Genomic DNA, 17,700 nt, shown 5'->3' with positions numbered 1-17,700 from the left:
TCTGAATTCATCTATCCATATTACGTTGATTTATAAGTCATCTCAAGTTTCTTTGGGAGCTCAAATTTCAAAAACTATACATAATACAAGTTTATAATTTCTAAATAACATCTAAAAAATAACGAGAATCATGTCAAAGATGAACTATTACTATCATGCAAGAACAATTTTTTTTAAATATGAAAACTTAAAAAAACCTTAATTCCACTTTCAACCATGACAGAACCTGCCTTGATACTAGCCTTCTTTCCATAAAAGCAAGAACACTGGAAAAGCACGGAACAACTCTTTACAGATACTGAGAAAACACACAAAGCATGGCTGTGATCCTTAAGAAAAAAAAGAAGAAAACACTAAAATCTCCCCCTTTTTATAGGCGGACATTTACCAAACTCTGAGCAGAGAGGAGGACCTAAGCAAGTATAGCAGTCTTGCTAGACTATGGGATACAAAGATAGGAGCTGAAGGAGACGGAGTCTGAATTCTAGCCACCTGTCCTGAGCAGCTTAGAAAGTTACATCTCGAGGGAAAAAACTGGAATATCTGATTCACTTCTCTGTGCCACCCTTCTTTCTGGGATATTCATGTTCTTCAAATCCAGGTGATGTGGCAGAACCAAACTCTATTTTTTGTCTCTTCAGATCTGAAAAATCATTTAAAGCAATGCTGACTTCTTTGCCTTGTAGGAGCTTCTCTATACCAATTTTGTGTCCTCTCCTACCGAGAATAAGCAAACATCCCCTAGTTCATAGGAGGTAAAAGAGAAAACAACCTGCAGAATGTTGAGGCCCAACTCAATTGGTTTGCCTACTTTTTGGAAACGCAGCCTCTCATCGTTGCCTTAATTTTCATTTTCCTCCTAATAGATATCAATTTTATACAATTAAGTTTCTCCCCAAAATACACTAGTAACATGTGACAGAGAAAATCCTTGAGTTGTCTAATTCTCAAATTTAAAAAATCTGAGGGTCTGGACCAAAAGAAGAGGCGGAATATCAACTTGGAGTCGAGATAACACACACACTGACAGTAACGACTAAGTCCAAAGACGGCTTCACTGAAGAGAAAGCATTTTAAGATTTTTTAAAAATCCCATAAGAAGATCCCAAAAACGTCCTAAGTGTCATTAGCAGTTAATAAAGTTATTCACGCAGAAGTGTATACAACAGAGCCCTGCACTTTTTATATTTTGTTTTCACTTTTTGGCGTGGCATGTGACACCGTATCAGCTTCATTAAACAAAATATTTGTAAAACACATTAAAAAAAAAAAAGTCTGTACCTTTCATGCTACTTGAGGAGGATGAAGCGGGAGTGGGTGCACGGATGCGTCTTGCTTCCAGGGTTGATGGAGAACTCACCCTGGTTGTGGCCAATAATCTCAGACATGATTCCATAAGGCTGAAGGTCCCTTACAGACGCCCACCAGGTTGTCCACCAAACTAAGCAGGGGGAATACGTCCCTCAGCTGCCTCCTCACCACCGGGCGCTTGCCCCTCAGCTGCCGCCACTTCTTGGCTTTGCGCAGGCGCTTTCGTAGGGAGCGCCGCGCCGGCCGCCAGGCGAGGTCCAGTCGCCGCCGCCTGGGGGCGGTACAGCTGCATCCGGGGCTCTTGGGCTTGTCCAGTAACCTATGCAGGTCTGCCCTGCCTCAGGTGAGCTCGCAGGTGTGCTTCTTCTGCTTCGCTTTTGCCATGTTGTCAGGGTTGTTTTCGAATGTTAGTTTTCCTATATATATAAAGGAGGAAAGTGCATGAATGTATTCTCTATATATACTTTTAATGTTAACAACGAATTTATTTTTTTTTTAAGTTTATTTATTTTTGAGAGAGAGGGCAAGTAGGGAAGGGACAGAGATAGGGAGAGAGAGAATCCCAATCCCTGCACTGTTAGTGCAGAGCCTGAGGCAGGGCTCAAATTCACAAACTAACCAACCAACCGTGAGATCATGACCTGAGCTGAGATCAAGAGTCAGAGGCTTACCCGACTGAGCCACCCAGGAGCCCTTTCAATGTTTTTATTTATTTTTGAGAGAGAGAGAACGAGCAGGGAAACGGCAGAGAGAGAGATAGAGGATCCGAAACGGTCTCTGCGCTGAGAGCAAGTGAATGTATTATTTTTACATTCAAAAAGTCAACTATGATCGATCAAACTCTAAACTAGCTCTAGCCAATAGAAATATAACACATCTATGTAATTTTCAAACTTTTAGTAGCCAAATTTTAAAGAAACGGGTGAAATGCGTTTTAACAATGTATTTTATTTAACCCAACATATCCAAAATATTATCATTTACACAATATAAAATGATTAATGAGACATTATTAATCAAATACATCTGTCATGTTCTCTACAACACAGTAATGTTGATGTAGTGGTTAAAGTGAAATGTAGTCCCATTAAAGCAATACTTAACAAGGGAAAGTTTTTTAGAGTGGTTTAGTTTTTCAATTGAAGTTAGAACTAAATAAAATTTAAACTTCAGGGGCGCCTGGGTGGCGCAGTCGGTTAAGCGTCCGACTTCAGCCAGGTCACGATCTCGCGGTCCGTGAGTTCGAGCCCCGCGTCGGGCTCTGGGCTGACGGCTCGGAGCCTGGAGCCTGTTTCCGATTCTGTGTCTCCCTCTCTCTCTGCCCCTCCCCCGTTCATGCTATGTCTTTCTCTGTCCCAAAAATAAATAAAAAAAAAACGTTGAAAAAAAAAAAAATTAAAAAAAAAAAAAAATTTAAACTTCAGTTCCTTCAGTGTATTACTCGCATTGGAAGTGCTTCATGGCTGCATGTGATCAGGAGCTACCACCCTGAACAACACAGTTCTAACCTCCCTTGATGATGGAAATTAGTGATTTTCAACAGTCAGTATGTCACTTTTTGAGACGTGTCTATCAGAGAAACATCTCTCTCAACAGAGAGGCACTGTTGAGAACCACTAGTCAAAATGAATTTTCAGTTGTATATCAGAAATTTTTATTAATTTTCAAAACAATAAATAAGTTAATTAAAATAATTATGAATAATTCTGCAAATCTTAAAGTCAATTCTCTTGTCATTCTGCCAAATATCAGTACTTCAAAAAACTTTGAGTTTAAAAACCCTATTTTATTTAAAAACATTTACCTTGTACACACTTTGGGTTTCATATTCTCACTATACCAATTATTAAATTTCATCAAGACCCCAGAACATTGGCCACTTCATCTATTCTGGATGATCAGCCTCCTAGTGACTGCATTTTTATCCTTGTTTGAACCAGACTCTGGTCCATTACTTTTAAGTACTCTCTACCTACAACCCGCATACCACTTTGTTATCTTATCCTTCTATTACACTGGATCCATATATTACCACCAGAAAATCACTCCATGCATTTGCTTTCTCTGCTTCTATATGCACACTATTAAGCACTGCTGGGAAAAATTGTATCTCTGTGCCAAAACAAGTCTCTGTTCATGTTCAGTCAATGATCCTTCTATTTGTTCTCATCTGTAAATTCTATCGGCCCTTCCACATCGCAGGGTTTTCATCCCTTTAACATTTTCCTCTTTCTCCACTCCATCCCCACACTCATGCACACCTCCATGCCCTTCCGTGACAGAGAAAATGTATCTCCTTAAATTACAGCAAATTTAGAAACCAAGTAGCAGAGAAATTCCAACCTCTTACCTTTACCCACAAATGAATTTATCTTCGTATACCTCTTTACCTCCTTTTAGATAGATCTCACTGAAAGAAGTGCCAAGTTATCTGTTCAAAGTTTACTTTGAACTTCAATAAAACTCTTAACCCTTTCAGAGACTTTTTTCCTCAGTATCTTATCCCTTTTGTTTTCTTACCTTCAAATCATCTCTGCTGTGTTCAACAAACAAAACATAACAAAAATTCCCATTTTTATGTGTATATTATCCTTTCTCCTTCTCTTCACAATTGGGCCCCAAGGGGGAATTGTATTGTATGACTCTCTTTATCTCCTCTTGATTCCTAGCTACCTTTCCACCTAGCTTATATCCCCACAACTCCACTGAATCTGCTCTCAGTGAGGTCAAGGTTAATGTCCCTTGTGCCAGATGCATCACACACTTCTAAGTACTTACTCTACCTGACCTGTCTGTGCCATCCGATTAACTCCTCATTTCTCCTTTGGCCTTCCTGACACTGCTTTTTGCTAGATTTTTCTCAAATATCTTGGCCACTTCTTTTCAGTCTTTGGTATTAAATCTTTTTATGATTTCATATTTTAAAAGTTATGAATTTTATTAATATAAATTTTAAATAACATCCTCAATAGTATAATATGAAAAGAGAACATGGTGGTTTTCTTCTCAAAATCATTCAGCCTATTGACTCGATGAAGAAAATTCACCAAGCCAAATGAACTGATTTGCTTTACCAAGAGCTTATACTCTTGGAAATAAAAACTCTATTCTTCAAATGTGTCCTGAGAGAAAGTTATGTAAAAATCTTAATAGCGATATAATCAGACTATTACTACACAATTGCACCATAAAGAATACCAGTCATGGATATAATCATAGAAAATTGCCAGACAATTGCAACATTAAAATGCATCAATCATAGATACAATCACACAAATGACTACAATCAGTAGTAAAACTTAAAGCAATTACAACTTTTTAAGGAATTATTGTGTGGGAAAATTATTTAAATAGCAATACCATGTTTCTAACTTTTAAATAAATGCAAAAGAATGTCTCTGATACATGAATGCATCACCAACAGAAGGGCACTTCTGTGGTAACCTCCAATTTCTTTCAAATGTCCTGGCCACTTAAATATCAATGTATCTAAATGTCAAATCTCAATTTCACAGAAAAGATAGATGCTAAAATGTAAGAAATAATGTACGTTGGTATTAAACAATTGTAATTGTGTCCTATAAAAAATGATTTGTAAATTCATTCAGGAGATGCCATCAAAATTATAAGTCATTTAAATTAGTTTTCTAAAAGTGACTTTCTAACTATTGCAAATAGATACGAGAAATTAATAATACTGTATAAAAAGTAAAAATGTAACTTAAGAGAAAATTAAATAACCAGAAGCTTATAAAGGGGGGGGGGGGGAAGTATGCAAATCACCCTATCTACTCACATTTTAGATGTCTTAAATATTTTTCCTTTTAATTTATTTGTTTGCTGCTTTTGGTCCTCTTCATTCCTACTGACAGAAGTATAACAAACTTAGATATGTTTGATTTGAGCCTCCTTGGTTAAATGAAAATTCTATTCTGTTGAAATTACCCAGTGCAAAGTTGCTATGAACATATTCTAGCCAGATAGTAGGTCAGTGTGAGAGCCATTCACTTGTTTTAATGTAAATATGGAAAATTTAAATAAATGTAAAGAATCCAAAATTCCTTACTGATGGAGTAATTTTCCCTAAATATATCTGAGTTCTTTACCCAAGAGGAAAGGAGAGTTGTATGTGACTATGCAGGGCAGAAAAAAACACAACAGAATTGTCACATCTTACAAGCTTAAGACTACCGGGACCAGAAGATCACCAGGAAGTGGAATTTATGGCCAGAAAGTCTCATGAAAGGTTGCAAATAGATACAACTTAGATCAAGATAATTCATGATATCAGTCCTGCATCAAGCAATAAGCTAAAAATATGTATTTTCTTCCCTTTCATATGTCTCCTGCTTTGAACGAATCCCTGTTCCCACAGACTAAATAGAAACTTACTTTTATTGTCAATTCAGCTACTTTGATAGCTAAATGGGCTTTCTTGATCCACCTTGAGAAAATACTATTATGTAAGTAAATAAGCATGTAAATAATATATAGCATATAAGAAAATACACAATTTGTTTCAAATGAGCAAATTACTAGTAAATCCTTGTTTTAAATTCTACACTATCAGAAAGAAATTCCCTTAGCTATGATTTTTATTTCAAAAGAAATTATATTAGACACATAAACTGGGATATCTTGCTTTGGAAAATTAAATATAAAGCGTTATACACTGAAAAATGAGATATTAAAAAAGACCTAACATTGGAACCTGGAAACATAAATGCATCAAAAGACTTCAGATGAAAACGGCAATTTCACTCACTTTCCTCCTCTCCTGAATATTAGTGCTATCATTTATTTAATGCCACTAAACTAGCTTGTCAGTTTTTTCTTGTTACTTTATATTGGCAAACATAATAATGTACCCAATTCTTTATGGAGTTTTGTTTATGTGCCAGGCACTTTACCAAATGCTTTGCATATGTTACCTCGTTAAATCCTTCCAGCAACCCCTTTGAGAATTCATCATTTTCCCTATTTTACAGATTAGGAAATTGCAGCTTGGAGAAGATGAGTAAAACTAATTGTCAGAAAAGGTAGAAAGCAAATCTAAATCTGACTCTGAAGCCTGAATTCTTAACCTGTACAGTAGATGTCTTTCATGAATGACTAAGTTATATCAGCTTAGTTGCTGGGAAAAAGTAATTCAACTTTCAAAAGAATATTGCAATGTAATTAAATATAGGAATTTCTAATAATTTGAAAGCATTAATAATTCAAAATTGAGGGTTTTACAAAATAACTAGCAAATTCTCTTCAAAAATGTCAAAGTTATGAAATGCAAAGAAATTCTAAGGAAGTCCACATTAAAAAAAGTAATAAAGAAAGTGTTAGGATGTCCTTGGAACCACAGTAGAGGGGACAGCCATCTTGCCAGCGCAACCCAACGAAAAGCCCGTGACAGAAGGAATTGGAGGTCAACCAATCACTGAGCGACAGCACGACCTGACGCGAAAAAGGCCCACCCGGACCTAAACCCGGAACCACAGCAGCTTAAAAACCCCACCCCACCACACCTGAGTGCGACTTCCCTGACTGACACTCTCTCACTCTCTCTCTCTCTCGCTGAGTCACAGAACCTCGCCCGAGACCTTAGTTCCCAGATAAACCCTTGGCTGCTAAAATTTTTTAGCCTCTGACTCCTATCTTTACCCTGCTTTACGCCTGACCCTAACAGAAAGAAATAGAAAGAAAGAAAGAAAGAAAGAAAGAAAGAAAGAAAGAAAGAAAGAAAGAAAGAAAGAAAGAAAGAAAGAAAGAAAGAAAGAAAGAAAGAAAGAAAGAAAGATACATGGATGACAACTTCAGGAGTTATCCTGGAATGGATTTGTGACAGAGGGAGAAAAAAGTACCTATTAAGAACACTGTTAGGACAATGGAAGAAATTTAAATATGGACTGTGGATTAGATAGTAGTCTTATGTCAATGTTAAGATTTGTTTTTTATAATTGTCCTGTAATGTATAGGAGTATTGCAACTCTAAGTTTGAAATTATTCCCAATTATATCAAAATTAAAAGTGGCTGATAAATAAAAGTAACCAAAGTAAGGCAAATAGGAAGAAAACAATAGAATGATTGATAAAACTTTATAATTTTTATATTCTGATAATTATATACACTAGGTGATTAAGGAAGAAAATTAGTAAGTATTTTACTATTTGATAAAAGAATAGTATGGATTCCTTGTAGCATATCTCCAGGGGCATCATAGTTGATTGGTATTTTTTTTTTTTAATTAAAGATAATCTCTCAGGGTCTTGCATAAGAAGATTTGGCTAATACTTTAAGAGTTTATTAACTTATGCTCAAACTAATCTTGAATTACAATATAAATCCTTTGAAAGAATATTGATAGTCATGTAAATTCTGTATAAATTCATTGCCACTGTATTTTAAATATTCTCCCTTGATATCCTTAATCCCCGTGTATTATAGGCCAATGCTGATGTCTTAACAAGAATGGAAAGAATACTGATTGTTAGTGGTTTTGAATGATACCTAGCTTCAAGCAAAGGTGCAAGATGAGAAAAGGTAGGAAAGCTAAAACTAAAGACTATTTTCCAAAATGATAAAAAATATACAAATATAAAATTATAAAGATGTACCTCAATCTGTTGCTAGTAAAGTACATCTAAGGATATTCAGTATCATATCTTTTTAATTTGGGGATGAATATGAAATTATTTTCAGTTAAAAGAAAAAAGTGACATGAATCCCCTGTTGGTAATGTACTTTAAATATTTCTATTTGGGAAACTTAGAAAACAATTAGACTGTGTAATCATATCTGAATTTAGTAGAGGATCTGAGTTTAGTAGGAGGTAATTTATAAAAGTTCACAGACTAGACTACTTGCTCTAAAGTTATCTTTTAGGGGCTCCTGGGTGGCTCAGTTGATTAAGTGCCCAACTTTGGCTCAGGCCATGATCTCACAGTTTGTGGGTTCAAGTGCCGCGTCAGGCTTTGTGCTGACAGTTTGGAGCCTGGAGCCTGCTTCGGGTTCTGTGTTTGCCTCTCACTCTGCCTCTCCCCAATTCATGCTCTCTCTCTCTCTCTCAAAAATAAATAAACATTAAAAAAAACTTTTTGGGAGGCACCTGAATGGCTCAGTCGGTTGAGTGCCTGACTTTGGCTCAGGTCATGATCTCGTGGTTTGTGGGTTCAAGACCTGCATCAGGCTCTGTGCTGATAGCTCTGGAGCCTGCTTCAGATTCTGTCTCCTTCTCTCTCTGCCCCTCCCCCTACTCGTGTTCTGTCTCTCTCTCTCAAAAATAAATAAACATTAAAAAAAAATTTTTTTTAATTTTTTTAAATACTTATCTTTTAAAACAGTTTTGAGTAGATTTTGACTATATCTTTAAAAAAGATATATGAAGCAAATATATCAAAATGTCTGGTATATCTGGGTGTGAAAACAGAAATGTCTATTTTCATTAGGTTGGGTTTCTTTTAAAATTAAAAATTGTTTTGGGACGCGTGGGTGGCTCAGTCAGTTGAGCCTCTGACTTTGGCTCTGGTCATGATCTCACAGTTGTGAGTTCGAGCCCCACATTGGGCTCTTTGCTGACAGCTCAGAGCCTGGAGCCTGCTTCAGATTCTGTGTCTCCCTCTCTCTCTCTGCCCCTCCCCCGCTCACACTCTGTCTCTCTCTCTCAAAAAATAAATAAACATTAAAAAAAATTTAAAAAAATTAAAAATTGTTTAATTTCAAATAATAGTTTCTTAGAAGAGTATCACTGGAAAATGAGCCGGTATTAGGAGAAAAGCAAAAAGTGATTATCTATTCCCAATCCTTGTTTTAATTTCCTATAAAATGCTGGTATTTGTGAAATCAGGAATCCAAGGATCAGTCAGGACCTTCAATTATCTATGTAATATTTTAACCTCCCTAGACTTGCAAATCTACAAAATTATGATATCTTAGATTCCTTTTAACACTGAAATTGATTCTCACACATACCATAGAAACATTAGCAAGAGAACATGGTTAAAGACAGGATTGTTGGATTGCTATCAGCAGAAATTTGCCAAAACTAACTTAAGTCAAAATAAAATGGAGAGACAGGAAAGGCAGAAAGTTTCAGTATCATTAAGTGAATTGTAACCAGGACCTACCTGAAAAGCAAAGACCACACTAAGCCTTCCCCCCACCCTCTCTTTTAGACCATATACTTTCATCTTTTCTTCTCTGTGTATGTCTACTTCATTTTTATCTTTCTCAACAGACTGCCTTTCTCTTCTTTTTCATCTACTTGACCAAATACGGTCTCTACAACTTCATCCTAACATTAATCATTGATTGAATAGCCAAGTATACAATCATATCAGGAATAGCAAGTCTTGTCTGACCATCTATTACAATGCAATTATGGTCTCTTGGGCCATGGCTCAGTCATCAAGGCTGCGGAAGCACAATTTCTAATTGCCAGATTCTCCCAAAAAGAGGTCCAGAATTTGGGAGAAAATAAGGCTCAATTCCCTTGCCTCTTCATATGTGATTCCCAATAAATAAGGATACAATTAAATGATTTTTAATATTTCCTTGGACACTATGATTTGTAAGGGAAAAATTTGCATGAGCTTTGTAAGTTTGTAGACTCAGAGGATCACCATTAACTGATGATTGATATTAACTATCCACAGATGTAAGATCCTAAAATTGAGGAGTTGAGCTTTTAGAAATAAGTAAAGGGCTAAATTCTCTACGCTGTAAATTTCTTCTCAAAGACTCTCTGCAGGTATTCTCATCTAAAGAGAAAAATCATTAAGACCTCTGCTGAATGTTCTGAGAATATTATCTTTCAGATACTTGTTCTAAGATTATTCTATGATTCTTATATTATTCTAAGATACTTTCAAGGTTGTTATCCTTCAGATTCCTAGATTGTTCTTGTTTACTATTTTATCTGCAATTAAATGCACTTAAGTTTTAGTTTTAGAATTTATTATGCCTATTAAACCATATCAGAAACTGTTGGTGCCTTAATCAACAATCATCTCATATCCTTTCTTCCTTTAAAAAAGAACAAAGTTTAAATATCTGATGCTTCAGGGCAAGAAAATATTGATTTATCTAAAATAAATCTTGATAAAATTACATATGATCTTATGAAATTTGGACAAGGACATGAAGGAAAAACAGTAGGTTTGGGGCAGAGAGGAAAATGTAAAGGACCTGAGAAAGTTTACCTCACTCTAAAAAGGGGACACAAGAAAAGGACATTCTTCTGGCCTTGATCATTTCTTACTTAGAAATATTCTCCAAGTGTGTTTAGACTATGAAGGGGTAAATCCGAAAACAAAATTCAATATGGAAATGTGAAGTTTAAAATAACCTGTGCCTTTGAGAATAATAAGTCATGGGAGTAACCCAACTTAGCCTTTTTGTAGTGAGAGATAGCAAATCTAACTCATGTTTAACCCAGCCTAAGTTGTGTTATCTGTTATTTGAGCCTCATCATTCTATCAATTTTACCGAAGTAGTATTCTTAGTAGTTTTGCTTATTTGTTTCTTGTACAATATTTTATTGTATTCCATTAATTTTATATCACAACTTCTGGAGGAGTAAAGTGAATGGGAAAGGGGGAGGCACACATTGGAGACTCCATTGTGAAGGGCAAGAATGTAGAAAATTTGTTTTTCTAAAGAAAGAAAAACAAAGGGATGACAGAGTCAGAAGTCAAATCAAAACCTTTTTCCTTGAAATTAGCGCTATCCATTAAATAAACTGTACTTCAATATATTAATAGAAAAGAGAATAATGCCTCAGTGCCAATCCAGAGTAATTTTTTAAAAACATTGAATCAACAGAAAATTGTAGATTTACTTCCATACAGAGCCAATATAAAAAGAAAATAAACAAGGAGAATCAGAACATCTCAGATTATAAAAATTCTCTCTAAAAAAGTCAATAAGCAACTTAATTAATTTACTAATTAATTGAAGTAAAACTTCAACACTCCAAACTCACCTAAACAACCTTAAGTAAATGCTTTAAAAAATGATTTAAAAAAACTTGAATTATGAATTCTGAAATTCAGAACAGAAATGGACACCTAGGTTAATTCACTAAGAAAATATTTTTAATATTAGGATAAATATTAACATTTCAGCATGTGAAATGAGACTTGATCAAGCTCAGGCAATAAATTAAAGAAAAAGACAAATCATCTGAAAATACAAACTAAATTATATAGTCACCAAGAGAGAAAAGCTTAAACTCCAAAGTTAATAAGGAACATTTAGGGAAGTCATGATAATAACTAAGAGAAAGATCAGAATAATGAAAGAAACATGTTCAGAGAGAAATTGATGAAATAGAAAGAGAGGCAAAAAAAGATAAAAGATAGGCACAATTGGAGATGATAAAGAATAAAATGAAATAATTGAAAATGTTTTAAACCATAATTCAAAAATTGAATCTATCACCAGGTATCTAAAAAAAAATCTGCCCTTTAATGTTTAACTCCAATATCTTTCTTTAAAAATAAAGAAAATTATCCTCAGAAAATTCATTCAAAAAGACTGTCTTAAGTCAGTGAAGGAAAATTCCGATGGCATGAGAATTTTAGACAAAGATATCTAAACCAAGACAAAGGCAGGACAGGTTACATTTCATAACTCAAGGAAAGAAAGTGTGAGCCAAAGGCTTTAAATCCAGCAAAAGTGTTTTTAAAGTGTCAAGTCTATACAAAACTGTGTAATCATGGGGTGCCTGGGTGGCTCAGTCAGTTGAGGGTCCGCTTTCAGTTCAGGTCATAATCTCGTGGTTTATAGATTTGAGCCCTGTGTTGGGCTCTGTGCTCACAGCTCAGAGCCTGGAGCCTGCTTCAGATTCTTTGTCTCCATCTCTCTCTGCCCCTCCCCCATTCATGCTCTGTCTGTCTCTATCAAAAAATAAATCAGCATTAAAAAAATTTTTGTTTTAAAAAGAAAGAAAGAAAACTGTGTAATCATAAAAGAACTCCAGGAATACTCTATGAGCCTTCCTACACAATCCTTTACCAGTTCACTACAGTCAAGAGATGATTGGAGCAAAATAAGTCAGTCACAGAAAAACAAATACCATATGACTTCACTTATATGTGGAATTTAAGAAACAAAACAAATGAGCAAAAGAAAAAAAAAGAAAGAGAGGGAGGCAAACCAAGAAATATACTCTTAACTATATACAAAACAAACTGATGTTACCAGAGGAGAGGTGGGTAGAGGGATGGGAATGGGTGATGGGGATTAAGGAGTGCACTTGCTGTGATGAGTACTAGGTATTGTATGGAAGTGTCAAATCACTACATTTGAACTATAGTACACCTGGAACTAATAACACACTGTATGTTAGCCAACTGAAATTTAAATAAAAACTTAAAAAAAATAAAATTAGTGATAAAAAAGGGCTAAATTAAAGCACCTTTTAAAATGTGAATTGTTATCTTTTAAGAAATCATTGCATAGGAAAAAATTAAACTGTAACATCTTTGAAAGAATGTATGAAACATTGTTAGGGAAATTTATTTTTGATTATAATTATTATTATTGAATTGTTATTCTTATTTTTTGTTGTGGGCAGAGGCTGTGGTGAGAAAAGATTGTAACAGGACCTACTTAAAAGGTAATGGAAAAAAATCATTTATTATTATAAAGTAGTCTTACTCCTTGAAACATGTAACCCCATTATACTAATGAAATGATAACACATTTCATATAGTAGACTCCTTTGCTGCGAAAAAAAAATGATTGAAGAAGCTTTAGCAAAAGGGCTGATTTTGAGCTCTAAATACATTTAGTTGTAGATCTAAGATTAAAACAAATTGGAATAGTTGAAGAACAAGGTAAGAACAAAGATAAAATAGCCATTGAAACAGAAGGATTTAATAATGTTATAAAAACCCTTTACACAACCTTATGCAAATAAATGCCCAAACTTTGATGAAACAAATAACATCTCAGCAATATATAATTTATCACACTTGATAATAATAGAAAGATTAAACAGATAATTTCCATAAAATCAGGGAGAAAAAGACACAGGGAAAGACAGAGACAGAGTAGAAGAAGAAGCAGAGATACAGAAAAAGTGAGAGAATTATTAAAGAACTACCCTTGGAAAAAGTTACTAGGTCCAAATGATTCTATACAAAATAATATTACATTAAGAAAATAATATATTATGACTAATTAAAGTTTAATAATTGTGAAGATAAAAAATGTTTTATGATACTATATTGATAGATATAAAAAGAAAAGATATATAACTATCTCTATAGATTAAAGCCTGTGATAAAATTCAACATCCATTCTTGAATAAAATTTACTCAATATTATAGATATATACATGTACATATAATACTGTATACTCAGCCCTAAAGCCAGCATCTTAATGTGGAAGAAATAGAGGCATGACTATCAAATTCAAGAACAAGACAAGAATACTATCTATTTCCCCTCTTACTTCACAATATATTGCAAGTATTGACCATGAAATTAGATGAGAAGAAATAATTAAGACCCATAAGAATCGGAAAAGAAAAAGTCTAAAAAAATAAACTCCAAATGAATCAGTGATATAAATATAGAAAATCCATACAATTACTAGAGAAAAAACACAACTGTATTCTTTATAAGCTATATTTTTTTAAATGTCTAAGTATAACTCAAAATTCCAATACAATAAAAGGAAATACTGAAAAAAATTCTGCATGCTGTACCCCAACGCCCCCCCCCCCAAAACCACTAAAACAAAACAGATATCATAGAAGGGAAAATACTTGCCATATATATCACAGCTAAAAGGTGATCATTCAGGGGAAAATAATAAAAATAAAAATAAGAGCAAAAATATTTTTTTTAATTTTTTAAATATTTATTTTTGAGAGACAGCGCATGAGCAGGGGAGGGGCAGAGAGAGAGGGAGACACAGAATCTGAAGAAGGCTCCAGGTTCTGAGCTGTCAGCACAGAGCCTGACACAGGACTTGAACCCATCAACTGGGACATTATGACCTGAGCTGAAGTAGGACACTTAACTGACTGAGCCACCCAGAGTCCCCAAGTGCACTTGCCCCAAGTGCAAAAAACATAAATAGCTTACAAAAAGAGACATAAGAGACATACAAGTGACCTTTAAACATACAAAAAGATATTTAATCATTCATGATTTTTGTTTGTTTCAGAGAGAGAGAGAGAGAGAGAGAGAGAGAGAGTGAGTACAGGCAGGGGAGGGGTAAGGGAAAGGGAGAGAGAGAATCCCAAGCAGGCTCCATGCCTAGCACAGAGTTGCAAGATAACCTGAGCTGAAACACAAAAGTTTGAAAACACACTCTGTTTGAAGGCTGTAGGAAATAAATACTTTCATGTATTACTGGTGTGAATACAAAATAGATCTAGCTCTATGGGAAGACTTTGGCAGTATTCAAAAAAACTTCCTACGTGTTTACCCTTTCTCATAAAGAATTCACTTTAGGAATTTACCCTTAAGAAACACAAAAATACAACTTAAAAACATAACTCATAAATAGGAGATTGATTCTGCAGCTTTAAACAAAACTATGAAAAAAGTTTCTATGAACTCATGTTGTGATTTTCAGTATAGGCTCTTTTGTGAGAAATTAAGTTCCATAAAGTATAATGTACTACTTTTTTGGATAAGAAAGAAGAGTAGAAATATTTAATAAGTAATGCCTTAATTAAAAAAAAAATACAGGAAGTGAAAACCTGAAGCCAGTGAAATTAACTTCCTGCCAATGTGGGGGACAATGGCAGCATGGAAATGGATACAAAGAAAGAACTTGTCACTTGGAGAAATCCTGATTGCAAGGCTAAGGCAGGAAAAGTATAAGGTAAGACTAGATGGTCTCCTTGTTTACAGAGAGTAAGAAATTTCTTTAGAAAATCATGGGAATATGTCTAAAAGATCCTGAAGCCAGCTTGAATAGGCTCCCACTGGCCAAATGTGGAACTGCTTGGGTATCAGTATGAATAAGAACATGATTCACTGAAATGAGAAAGGAACCTAAAGTCTATATTGTTGTTAAATAATAGTTGTTAAATAATAACAATTACAAAGTGAAGAGAAGGGAAAGCTCTTCCTTATGGACTCATATCAATTAACAAATGTTGAAAAAATTATAGAACTTAAAATGTATTCTTTTTCACCTATCAAAATAATAACAGAAATAATGGGTGCTGATTATGTTAGTGAATATATGCAGAACATGATATTCATACCCTCATAAAGTTGTTCCCTACAGATTACTTATTAAAAAGAACTTGTGGGGGTGCCTGTTCCCTACAGATTACTTATTAGAAAGAACTTGGGTGCTCAGTTGGTTAAGTGTCCTGCTTCAGCTCAGGTCATGATCTCACAGTTGATGAGTTCGAGCCCTGCATCCAGCTCTCTGCTGTCTGCACAGAGCCCACTTCAGATCCTAGGGAAAAAATTCACATTGAACTGCATTCCTCCAGTTTAGAACCATTTGAGCTTCATTGTCTAGGATACTGCTAAGATGCTGTCAAGATGGTGTCTCTCTTACTTCAACTAGTTGTAATAAATTTAGCTTTCATATAAATTAATAATTAACAAAGCTTTGCTTTATTAACAGACTAAAGGGAATTTAGTTGTTAAACTAAACACAATGTGTTTAACTAAATACAATGTGTTATTCTTAATATACTCTGGATCAAAACATCTATTAAGGATTTTATTTGGACAATTGGAGGAATTTTAATATGGACTATATATTAAATAATTGTATTTTTCAGTGTTAAATTTCCTGATTGTGATAATTTTATTAGAGTAAAATGGGAGAATATCCTCATTTTTTGAAGGTACATTCTCAAATATTTGAGAAAACAAAGCAAATGTGATTAAATGTTATCCTTTGGTGAATGTGCTATTCTTATAACTCTTAAATCGATTTGAATTTTTCAAAATAAAAAATTGTGAAAAGTGATGCAAAAAACTTGATAGTGACATGAATATAACTGTACTTTAAAATTCTGGTTTTAAAATTCCTTAATTAGAAGATTTCTAACATTTGAGTTCTTTTGTTTTTATTCTTTTGTTTTTAAACTTTACTTCTATATTAATTGGCAAATTTAAATGATTTTTCTTATTTTTCAAAATTTATGTTAAAACTGGCATCTCAACTTAAAGGTAATTCTTAAGTAGTCTTGGGAAAAATACCCATAGCTATTTTTGAGTTGTTTTAAAAATTCGTATTAAAAATAATTGAGATTTTGTTACCTAACAAGTGAACCAAAATACTTCCAGCTTAGCAGATGTTAAAACATTTATGAGAAATAATCTTTGACCAAAATGTAAAAATATCCCTATAAGCATCAGCAAGTCTCTCTCTTTTCCTGGCCTTATATGACTCACTTAATGGATAAATTGCTCATGCCCTGGGTTTCCTGCTGATTAGAAGTTGCTACTAGCACGATGCACATGAGAAAAATTGCAAATGTTTCTCAGAGACCCACAGAGCAATGTTTTTCCAACTTTGCAGAACATTGCCAAAAATATCTACCTGAATTATAGGCGCCTGGGATGGATATCATCAGAACACATCGCAAAATTTTAAATTAATATCATTTCATTTGTCATGTCATTACAGAAACTGCCCACTGCGAGGTGGTCAGTCGAGGAGCATAACTACTAAGACCATCTAAGCAAACAGAGTATCTAGTTAGATGTGAATTTTTAAGCTGAAGAAGTTTATATAAAAATGTAGAGACTGGCTTTTGTTCTGCACAGGCCATGATTGGGAGGACAAAAAGTTTTAGAGCTTTCTTTGTATTATCTTTATCTTTATCCAAAAAAAAAAAAAAAAAGATTCACAGTTATTCCTTAGCATACACAAAATTTGACCTAAGATACTATATATGCCTGTGAAAAGAGACGCAACTAAGAAAAATATCAGAGACAATATTAAAAAATGGAGTGGTAAGAGGCATAAGAAATAGAGGAGTTAAGAAACCAAAATGAAGAAATGTGCCTATTCCTTCTGAGTATTTTAGAATTCATACTTTATGAATCTCATGATCTATTTAAATAAACCCAAAGAAGGATTCAGTAGATGATGGCAGGTAGTTTTCCAAAATATTCTGCAAATTTATTTTCTCTCATGTCTGAGCTTCAGTCACTATTCTCTCTGCCATGAAAACATTCTTCTAACATCTACTCCTTTACCACTCAGGTTTTGGCCTAGATATGAGAAATCTCTGAATAATCTTGATTGCCCATCCAAATAATCTTATATTACAAAGGGCATTCCGTTTTCATAATGTCCTGGAAATACTGATCTACTTGTCTGTTTGGTCCAACACTTCCATGAATAAAGAGGTTTGCGTTCCTCATTTAAATTCTTAGTATATTGTCTGCAGCCCCAA

At 34.3% G+C, this 17,700-nt stretch overlaps 2 long non-coding RNA genes across 3 annotated transcripts in view; one reads left to right on the top strand and one right to left on the bottom strand.

The window, feature by feature from the left end:
- The window catches only part of LOC131495144 (uncharacterized), a 301,564-nt gene that overhangs the window by 225,287 nt on the left and 58,577 nt on the right, over positions 1-17,700 (bottom strand). Inside the window, exon 2 of the long non-coding RNA XR_009253789.1 lies at positions 1,282-1,727. This is a non-coding gene — a long non-coding RNA (uncharacterized LOC131495144). The remainder of the gene's footprint in view (positions 1-1,281; positions 1,728-17,700) is intronic.
- The window catches only part of LOC131495146 (uncharacterized), a 66,689-nt gene continuing 50,571 nt past the window's right edge, over positions 1,583-17,700 (top strand). For both annotated transcript variants that reach the window (XR_009253792.1, XR_009253793.1), the window contains exons 1-3: positions 1,583-1,654; positions 7,751-7,846; positions 12,882-12,923. This is a non-coding gene — a long non-coding RNA (uncharacterized LOC131495146). The remainder of the gene's footprint in view (positions 1,655-7,750; positions 7,847-12,881; positions 12,924-17,700) is intronic.

Source organism: Neofelis nebulosa, chromosome 14 (assembly GCF_028018385.1).
Source record: "Neofelis nebulosa isolate mNeoNeb1 chromosome 14, mNeoNeb1.pri, whole genome shotgun sequence".
Classification (NCBI taxonomy): domain Eukaryota; kingdom Metazoa; phylum Chordata; class Mammalia; order Carnivora; family Felidae; genus Neofelis; species Neofelis nebulosa.
This window is presented reverse-complemented; position numbering and strand designations above follow the sequence as displayed.